This window comes from Arachis ipaensis, chromosome B9 (assembly GCF_059453495.1).
Source record: "Arachis ipaensis isolate K30076 ecotype BB chromosome B9, ASM5945349v1, whole genome shotgun sequence".
NCBI lineage: Eukaryota > Viridiplantae > Streptophyta > Magnoliopsida > Fabales > Fabaceae > Arachis > Arachis ipaensis.
In genome coordinates, this window is record NC_142444.1 from 70,382,837 (window position 1) to 70,391,923 (window position 9,087).

Consider the following 9,087-nt stretch of genomic DNA (forward strand, 5'->3'; position numbering starts at 1 on the left):
AAGCCATAAACCCTCAACCACAAACCATAAACTGTAAACCATAAACCCTCAACCCCAAACCATAAACCATAAACTATAAACCATAAACCCTATAACCTATACCCTATACTCTATACCATAAACCCTAAACCTTAAACCCTAATGACTAAACCCTAAACCCTAAACCAGAAATCGTAAAGCCTAAACACCAAACCTTAAACCCAAAAGCCTAAAGCCTAAACCTAAAACCCTAAACCCTAAACCTTAAACCATAAAGCCTAAACTATAAACCCTAAAGCTTAAACCCTAAACCACAAACACGCCGAAACCCTAAACCACAAACCATAAACCCTAAACCACAAATCCTAAAGACTAAACCCTAAATCATAAACCCTCAACCCCAAACCATAAACCATAAACCCTAAACCCTACACCCTTAATCATAAACCACAAATCCTAAAGCCTAAAGCCTATAAACCCTATATCCTAAACCATAAACATTAAACCATAAAGCCTAAAGCATAAACCCTAAACCCTAAACCCTAAACCCTAAACCCTCAACCCCAAACCATAAACCCAAAATCCACAACTCTAAACCATAAACCTTAAACCACAAACCCTAAAGCCTAAATCCTAAACCATAAACCCTCAACCCCAAACCATAAAGCGTAAACCCTAAACCCTACACCCAAAACCTTAAACAACAAACCCTAAAGCCTAAAGCCTAAACCATAAACCCTCAACACCAAACCATAAACCCTAAACCCTACACCCTAAACCATAATCCAAAAATCCTAAAGCTTAAACCCTAAAGTATAAACCATAAACCCTAAACTAAAAACTCTCAACCCCGAACCATAAACCCTAAACCCTAAACGCTACACCCTAAACCCTAAACCACAAACACTAAAGCCTAAACTATAAACCCTAAACCCTAAAACCTAAACCCTAAAGCCTAAACCCTAAACACTAAACTCCAAACTCTACAGCCTAAACTCCAAGCCCTAAAGCCTCAACCCTAAAGCCTAGGATGATGGATTCATCCTCTTCCTTTCCAGTATCCAGGACTATGAAATCAGCAGGGACGTAAAGGCCTTCAACCTTTACTAACACGTCCTCTACTTGTCCATATGCCTGTTTTCTTGAATTGTCTGCCATCTCTAATGAGATTTTAGCAGCTTGCACCCCATAGATTCCCAGTTTCTCTATTACAGAGAGGGGCATGAGGTTTATCCCTGAACCAAGGTCACACAGAGACTTAAAGATCATGGTGCCTATGGTACAAGGTATTATGAACTTTCCAGGATCTTGTCTCTTCTGAGGCAATGTCAGTTGATCCAGATCACTTAGTTCATTGGTGAACAAGGGAGGTTCAACTTCCCAAGTATCAATGCCAAATAATTTGGCATTCAGCTTCAAGATTGCACCAAGAAACTTGGCAGTTTGCTCTTTAGTACATCCTCATTCTCTTCAGAAGAGGAATACTCATCAGAGCTTATGAAGGGCATAAGGAGGTTTAATGGGATCTCTATGGTCTCTAGATGAGCCTCAGAGTCCTTTGGTTCCTCAGAGGGAAGCTCCTTATTGATCACTGGACGTCCCAGGAGGTCTTCCTCCTTGGGATTCACGTCCTCCTCTCCCTCATTGGGTTCGGCCATTTTGGTTATGTCAATGGCCTTGCACTCTCCTTTTGGATTCTCTTCTGTATTTCTTAGGAGAGTACTAGGAGGGATTTCAGTGATCCTTTTACTCAGCTGGCCCACTTGTGCTTCCAAATTTCTAATGGAAGACCTTATTTCATTCATGAAACTCACAGTGGCCTTAGATAGATTAGAGACTAAGTTTGCTAAGCTAGATGAATTCTGCTCAGAATTCTCTGTCTGTTGCTGAGTGGATGATGGAAAAGGCTTGCTATTGCTAAACCTGTTTTTTCCACCATTATTAAAGCCTTGTTGAGGCTTTTGATCCTTTCATGAGAAATTTGGATGATTTCTCCATGATGAGTTATAGGTGTTTCCATAAGGTTCACCTAAGTAATTCACCTCTGCTATTGCAGGGTTCTCAGGATCATAAGCTTCTTCTTCAGAAGATGCCTCTTGAGTACTGTTGGATGCAGCTTACATTCCATTCAGACTCTGGGAAATCATATTGACTTGCTGAGTTAATATTTTGTTCTGAGCCAATATGGCATTCAGAGTATCAACTTCAAGAACTCCCTTCTTCATAGGCGTCCCATTACTCACAGGATTTCTCTCAGAAGTGTACATGAACTGGTTATTAGCAACCATGTCAATGAGTTCTTGAGCTTCTGCAGGCGTTTTCTTTAGGTGAATGGATCCACCTGCAGAAGTATCCAATGACATCTTAGCTAATTCAGATAAACCATCATATAATATATCCAGGATGGTCCATTCTGAAAGCATGTCAGAAGGACACTTTTTGGTCAACTGTTTGTATCTTTCCCAAGCTTCATAGAGGGATTCACCTTCTTTCTGTCTGAAGGTTTGAACATCCACTCTAAGCTTGCTCAGCTTTTGAGGAGGAAAGAACTTGGCTAAGAAAGCCGTGACCAGCTTATCCCAAGAGTTCAGGCTGTCTTTGGGTTGAGAATCCAACCACACTCTAGCTCTGTCTCTTACAGCAAAAGGGAAAAGCATGAGCCTGTAGACTTTAGGATCTACTCCATTAGTCTTAACAGTATCACAGATCTGCAAGAATTTAGTTAAGAACTGAAAAGGATCTTCAGATGGAAGTCCATAAAACTTGCAGTTCTGCTGCATCAGAGAAACTAATTGAGGTTTCAGCTCAAAGTTATTTGCTCCAATGGCAGGAATGGAGATGCTTCTTCCATGTAAATTGGAATTAGGTGCAGTAAAGTCACCAAGCATTCTCCTTGCATTATTATTATTTTCGGCTGCCATCTCCTCTTCCTGTTCGAAAATTTCTGAAAGGTTATCTCTGGATTGTTGTAATTTAGCTTCTCTCAGTTTCCTCTTCAGAGTCCTTTCAGGTTCTGGATCTGCTTCAACAAGAATATTCTTGTCCTTACTCCTGCTCATATGAAAAAGAGAGAACAGAAAAATAATAATAATAGGGGTCCTTTTTACCACAGTATAGAGGTCCCAGTGTGAGTTAGAAGAAAAGAAGAAGAAGAAATTCGAACACAGATGGAAGAGAGGGTTCGAATTTGGGTGAGATGAAGTGTTAGTAGATGAATAAATAAATAGAGGGAGATGAGAGAGAAAGGGGAATTTTCAAAAATAATTTTTGAAAAAGAGTTAGTGATTTTTGAAAATAGTTTTGAAAAGGGTTAATAGTTTTTCGAAAATTCAAATAAAAAATAAAATAATTAGTTTAATTAAAAAGAAATTTTGAAAAAGAGGGAAGATATTTTCGAAAATTAGAGAGAGAGAGTTAGTTAGGTAGTTTTGAAAAAGATAAGAAACAAACAAAAAGTTAGTTAGTTAGTTAGTTGAAACAAATTTTGAAAATCAATTTTGAAAAGATAAGAAGATAGGAAGTTAGAAAAGATATTTTGAAAATCAATTTTTTTTTGAAAAAGATAAGATAAGAAGATATTTTTGAAAAGATATGATTGAAATTAGTTTTTGAAAAAGATTTGATTTTTAAAATCTCAATTAATGACTTGATTCACAAGAAATCACAAGATATGATTCTAGAACTTAAAGTTTGAATCTTTCTTAACAAGTAAGTAACAAACTTGAAATTTTTGAATCAAAACATTAATTGATGATGTTATTTTCGAAAATTTGATATAAAAATAAGAAAAAGATTTTTGAAAAAGATTTTTGGAATTTTCAAAAATAACTAAGAAATTTGAAAAAGATTTGATTTTTGAAAAAGATTTTGAAAAAGATGAGATTTTTAAATTGAAAATTTGATTTGACTCATAAAAACAACTAGATTTTTAAAAATTTTTGAAAAAGTCAAATCTAATTTTAGAAATTTTAAGAGAGAAAAAGGGAAAGATTTTTTTTTATTTTTGAATTTTTAATAATGAGAGAGAAAAACAAGAAAAATGATGCAATGCATGAGAATTTTAGATCAAAACATGTGATGCATGCAAGAATGCTATGAATGTCAAGATGAACACCAAGAACACTATGAAGATCAAGATGAACATCAAGAACTTATTTTTGAAAAATTTTTAATGCAAAGGAAACATGCAAGACACCAAACTTAGAATTCTTTAATGCTTAGGCACTAAGAATTCAAGAATGCATATGAAAAACAAGAAAAGACACAAAACATGCAAATGCAAAGATCAAACAAGAAGACTTACCAAGAATAACTTGAAGATCATGAAGAACACTATGAATGCATAAATTTTCGAAAAATGCAAGATGCACATGCAATTGACACCAAACTTATAACATGACTCAAGACTCAAACAAGAAACAGAAAAATATTTTTGATTTTTATGATTTTCTAATTTTTTTTTTGGATTTTTTTTTCGAAAGTTAATTGAAAAAGGAAAAATAAGGATTCCAAAATTTTTAATATGAATTCCAGGAATCTTGCAGTGTTAATCTAAAGCTTCAGTCCAGGAATTAGACATGGCTCACTAGCCAGCCAAGCTTTCAATGAAAGCTTCGGTCCAAAACACTAGACATGGCCAATGGCCAGCCAAGCTTCAGCAAGATATCAGGAACAGCAGCAGGTGGATTAGCAACAACTAGCTTGCTCTTGATAACAAATTGCAAGCCTCAGTCCAAATGAATTTAGACATGGCTTTACAGCCAGCCAAGCTTCAACATGCTTTATGAAACACTAGAATTCATTCTTAAAAATTTTGAATAAAAATATATTTTTTTTTGAAAACATTTTTATTTTTTCGAAAACATATGAGAAATTTTTGAAAGAAAATTTTTTTGAAAAATTTTTGAAAACAAAACAAAAAGAAAATTACCTAATCTGAGCAACAAGATGAACCGTCAGTTGTCAAAACTCAAACAATCCCCGGCAACGGCGCCAAAAACTTGGTGCGCAGAAATTGTGATTACACTTTGATTATGTAAAATTCATCGCTCTTTCTTTCCCTGGTAATGGCGCCAAAAACATGATGCCAATACCATGGTTCACAACTTCGCACAACTAACCAGCAAGTGCACTGGGTCGTCCAAGTAATACCTTACGTGAGTAAGGGTCGAATCCCACGGAGATTGTTGGTATGAAGCAAGCTATGGTCACCTTGTAAATCTCAGTCAGGCGGATATAAAATAATTATGGAGTTTTCGAAAATAATTAATAAAATAGGGATAGAAATACTTATGTAAATCATTGGTGAGAATTTCAGATAAGCGAATAGAGATGCTTTCGTTCCTCTGAACCTCTGCTTTCCTGCTATCTTCATCCAATCAGTCTTACTCCTTTCCATGGCTGGCTTTATGCAAGGGCATCACCGTTGTCAGTGGCTACATCCCCTCCTCTCAGTGAAAATGGTCAACGCACCCTGTCACGGCACGGATATTCATCTGTCAGTTCTCGATCATGCTGGAATAGGATTCATCCTCCTTTTGCGTCTGTCACTAACGCCCAGCACTCGCGAGTTTGAAGCTCGTCACAATCATTCAATCATTGAATCCTACTCGGAATACCACAGACAAGGTTTAGACCTTCCGGATTCTCTTGAATGCCGCCATCATTCTAGCTTACACCACGAAGATTCCGATTAAGAGATCTAAGAGATACTCATTCAATTCTAATGTAGAACGGAAGTGGTTGTCAGGCACGCGTTCATAGGGAATGATGATGATTGTCACGTTCATCACATTCAGGTTGAAGTGCGAATGAATATCTTAGAAGCGAAATAAGATGAATTGAATAGAAAACAGTAGTACTTTGCATTAATCTTTGAGGAACAGCAGAGCTCCACACCTTAATCTATGGAGTGTAGAAACTCTACCGTTAAAAATACATAAGTGAAAGGTCCAGGCATGGCTGAGATGGCCAGCCCCTCTGATCTAAGAACCAGGCGTCCAAAGATGTTCAAAGATACATTCCCCGGATTCAAAGATGTCAAATACAATAGTAAAATGTCCTATTTATGATAAACTAGCTACTAGGGTTTACAGAAGTAAGTAATTGATGCATAAATCCACTTCCGGGGCCCACTTGGTGTGTGCTTGGGCTGAGCTTGAGTGTTGCACGTGTAGAGGTCCTTCTTGGAGTTGAACGCCAGTATTTGTGCCAGTTTGGGCGTTCAACTCTGGTTTTGGATCCTTTTCTAGCGCTAGACGCCAGAATTGGGCAGAGAGCTTGCGTTGAACGCCAATTTACGTCATCTATTCTTGGTCAAAGTATGGACTATTAAATATTGCTGGAAAGCCCGGGATGTCTACTTTCCAACGCAATTAGAACCGCGCCATTTTGAGTTCTGTAGCTCCAGAAAATCTACTTTGAGTGCAGGGAGGTCAGAATCCAACAGCATCAGCAGTCCTTCTTCAACCTCTGAATCTGATTTTTGCTCAAGTCCCTCAATTTCAGCCAGAAAATACCTGAAATCACAGAAAAACACACAAACTCATAGTAAAGTCCAGAAATGTGAATTTAACATAAAAACTAATGAAAACGTCCCTAAAAGTAACTAGATCCTACTAAAAACATACTAAAAACAATGCCAAAAAGCGTATAAATTATCCGCTCATCACTAAACCATAAACCAAGAACCCTAAAGCCTAAACACTAATCTATAAACCCTAAACCCTAAATCATTAACCGTCAACTCTAAACCATAAACCATCAACCCTAAACCCTACACCATTAACCCTAAACCACAAAGCATAAAGCCTAAACCTTAAACCATAAGCCCTCAACCCCAAAACCATAAACCCTAAACCGTTAACCCTAAACCCTAAACCCTAAACCCTACACCATAAACCCTACACCATTAACCCTAAACCCTAAACCATAAACCCTCAACCCAAAACCAACCATAAACTCTAAACCCTAAACCCTAAACCACAAACCCTAAAGCCTAAACCATAAACCATAAACCATTAACCCTCAATCCCAAACCATAAATCATTAACCCTAAACCTTACTCCCTAAACCCTAAACCACAATGCTTAAAGCCTAAACCTTAAACCAAAGCCCTCAACCCCAAAACTATAAACCATAAACCCTAAACCCTACACCCTAGACCCTAAACCCTAAAGTCTAAACACTAAATCTTAAACCCTAAACCATTAACCATCAACCCTAATCCCTTAACCCTAAACCCTTAACCCTAAACCCTAAACCCTTAACCATAAACCCTAAATCCTAAACCCAAACACTAAACCTTAAACCCTAAAATCCTAAAGCCTAAACCATAAACCATAAACCCTTAACCCCAAACCATAAACCGTAAACATAAAGCTTCAACCCCAAACCATAAACCATAAACCCTAAACCCTATACCCTAGACCCTAAACCATAAACCCAAAATGCTAAACCCTAAACCCTAAACCCTAATCCCTAAACCCCAAACATTAAGCCATAAACCTTAAAGCCTAAAGCCAAAACCCTAAACCCTAAACCCTAAATCCTAAAGCCTAAACCATAAAACACAAACACGCCTAAACCTAAATTATAAACCCTAAACCCTAAACCACAAACCCTCAACCCTAAACCATAAACCCTCAACCCCAAACCATAATCCTTAAACCCTAACCCATACACCCTTAACCCTAAACAAAAAATCCTAAAGCCTAAAGCCTAAATCCCTATATCATAAACCCTAAACATTAAACCCTAAAGCCTAAAGCCTAAACCCTAAACCATAAAGCATAAACCCTAAACCATAAACTCTCAACCCCAAACCATAAACCCAAAACCCAAAAGCATAAACCCTAAACCCTAAACCACAAACCCTAAAGCCTAAATCCTAAACCATAAACCCTCAACCCCAAACCATAAAGCCTAAACCCTAAACCCTACAACATAAACCTTAAACCGCAAACCCTAAAGCATAAACCTTAAACCATAAACCCTAAACTATAAACCCTCAAACCCAAACCATAAACCCTAAACCCTAAATTCTACACCATAAATCCTAAACCACAAACACTAAAGCCTAAACCCTAAACCATAAACCCTAAACCCTACACCCTAAACCCTAAACACTAAATCACAAACCTTACAACCTAAACCCCACACACTAAAGACTCAACCCTAAAGCCTAAACACTAAACCACAAACACTAAAGTTTAAACACTAAGCTCTAAACACTAAACCTTAAACCATAAACCCTCAACCCCAAACCATTAACCCTAAACCCTAAACCCTAAAGCCTCAACCCCAAACGATAGACCCCAAACCCTGAACCCTAAACCGTAAACCACAAACCCAAAATTCTAAACCCTAAACTATAAACTCTAAACCGTTAACCCTCAACCCCAAACCATAAACCATCAACCCAAAACCTTACACCCTAAAACCTAAACCACAAAGCCTAAAGCCTAAACCTTAAACCATAAGCCCTCAACCACAAAACCATAAACCATAAACCCTAAGCCCTATACACCCTAGACCCTAAACCCCAAACTCTAAACCCTAAACCATAAACCCTAAACCCTTAACCCTAAACCATAAACCATAAACCCAAAACCAGAAATCCTAAAGCCCAAACACAAAACCATAAACTCTAAAAGCCTAAAGCCTAAAGCTTAAAGCCTAAACCCTAAACCCTAAACCACAAACCCTAAAGCCTAAACCATAAACCCTAAAGCCTAAACCACAAACACGCCTAAATCCTAAACTATAAACCCTAAACCTTAAACCATAAACCATCAACACCAAACCATAAACTCTAAAACCACAAACCCTAAATCCTAAACCCTAAAACATAAACCCTCAAGCCCATACTATAAACCTTAAAACCTAAATCTTACACCCTTAACCATAAAGCACAACCACTAAAGCCTAAAGCCTAAACCCTAAATCCTAAACCCTAAATACTAAACCCTAAACCACGGACTCTAAGGTTTAAACCCTAAGTCCTAAACCATAAACCCTAAAGCATAAACCCTAAACCTTAAACCATAAACCATCTACCCCAAACCATAACCTTAAACCCTAAATCCTAAACCACAAACCCTAAAGCCT

The 9,087-nt window shown here is 37.4% G+C and overlaps 1 non-coding gene across 1 annotated transcript; it reads left to right on the forward strand.

Moving 5' to 3' along the window:
* Positions 1 to 2,396: 2,396 nt before the first annotated feature.
* On the forward strand, positions 2,397 to 2,504 carry LOC148544993 (small nucleolar RNA R71). Its single transcript, XR_015901120.1, has one exon. It is a non-coding gene; the product is annotated as a small nucleolar RNA R71 (small nucleolar RNA).
* Positions 2,505 to 9,087: the final 6,583 nt, after the last annotated feature.